Here is a 1,978-nt window from a genome sequence, read left to right on the forward strand (position 1 = left end):
TATTCTCATTTTTATGTCACACCTAATTATGATGCTCACTAAGGTGCATTGCTATGAATGAATGTGTTTCCACTGTTTTTGCTGTGTAGTGTTGGGTTATTGTTTTGTATATTTTGCAAATGGCTTATATTTTTCTATATAATTACACAAGTGTATGTGTGTGTGTGTGTGTGTGTGTGTTTATATAATAATAATAATAATAATAATAATAGTAATAATTAAAAACACGTAACAGCAAGACAAAATGCCGTTCTTTTTGAATGGACATCAATGGATATGCCTTTAAGCTGAAATACCTTTTTTAAACAGCTCGTCAAATAAATTGTTACCTTCCCGCATAAAATAATAAAAAAAATGTTTAAATGCTACACACCAGCGTTTGAGGTCTAGGAACTGGCTAGTGCTATGTGTCAGCGCTCAAGAGGACAGGAGGTCCTGATGCTACAGATGCTTCTCAGTTAAAACAGAGCTTAAGTGTACAAATACAAAATACACTATTTCCGGTATTTTTCCTTCAGCTTCGGTCTGAAGTTTAATTCGGACGCCGAGCTTACTCACACGCTCAGTTGTTTGGAGTAGTTTATTATACCGTAAAACAGTAACAAGATACTTTAGAAGTAAAAAAAAAAACAACAACAACAAAAACTTGGGTAAAAACTTCTGCTGGGTAAAGTGGATATTTATTGACAGTCTCTTGAAACCAAACCAGCAAATGGATCCTGTCTCTTGTTAGCGATGAAGAAGATAATGTGCAGCTTCTATGAACATCTGTGAACGTCTCTGTAAAGAAATTTGATGAAAACACCAATAACACAACATTAATCACCTGAAGTGCTGAAAATAGCCACGACGGTAGCTTGGTATTCTTTGAAATATATCGTAGCACCATGGTACAGCCTTCGAATACCTTCAGAACTCTGTGGTACAATGCAGCCTAAATTGTGTCTGTAATGCACGTGAGTGCTGCAGTTACAGTGTATTGATGACACGCTAGTTTTTGTTATAAGAGTATTTTGTTTAATGTAAATATTTTATTGCTGATATTTATTGATATTTTAATAGAAACATGTAACACAAGAGTGGATTTAACTTTGATTTGATTTCTGTATGTATTAATTGTTTTTGTGTTGTTTGCGCCATTTGTTATAGTATTTTTATTTGTTTATAAATATATTTTCTTTTTTTGTTTCATTAATGACCTTGATGTTGACTGCATAAATGTTATTTTTTAGAAATCTTTGAAGGGAAACATTTTTAATGCTATTTAAAGTCATCAGGATAATTAAAAAGCAACAAAGCTGACAAATTCAAGGACTCCAAAAATTGACGTGCTTATTAAAAGGAAGCCCAAAACGGACTATGCTAAGAACATGAAAATGAAAGCTTTGGCCATGGCGAGGCTGAGTGGGGAATTGAGACTGATTCCCGGTTGCAGGGGTTTTGCACAGATGGCAGATTGTAGGCTCAGTGGAGGTGAGCTGTGAACTGACCATCCAGTGTTTGTGTGTGTGGCTGTGCTGGTAAAGACAAATGAATTCAGTTTATAGGGCCTCAGGTGCTTAAACTCAGCTCACCATGTCGTGGAATTTTCCCTCTGCCGCTCACAGACCATTCCTCAGAAAGAGAGTATTGATTTGCCCCCTCCATTCCAGAGCATTGTTTCAATATTCTGGCTGAATGATAAAATGCGTCTGTTTTGTAAAAAGGCTCTCAGCTTGCTTTTTGATATGACATTTATCTAAATAAACTTGGATGTAAAATAGGATCATTAGAGGTTCCTTGTCCTTTTTACCCTCTTACTTGAAGAAGCTGAATATACATTTGGCAGTACAAAGACATCAGTAATCCTGTGATTTAAAAGAGGCCTATATTTGAACACTGCCCTAACGTGAAAAAGCAATGCAATTCTGGCATCATACACAATGTGAAGTGCCAAGGTTTGTGAAGCATGACTAACTGGGATGGGGGGGGGGGGGGT

This window comes from Sinocyclocheilus anshuiensis, unplaced genomic scaffold (assembly GCF_001515605.1).
Source record: "Sinocyclocheilus anshuiensis isolate Anshui unplaced genomic scaffold, SAMN03320099.WGS_v1.1 scaffold124, whole genome shotgun sequence".
Classification (NCBI taxonomy): domain Eukaryota; kingdom Metazoa; phylum Chordata; class Actinopteri; order Cypriniformes; family Cyprinidae; genus Sinocyclocheilus; species Sinocyclocheilus anshuiensis.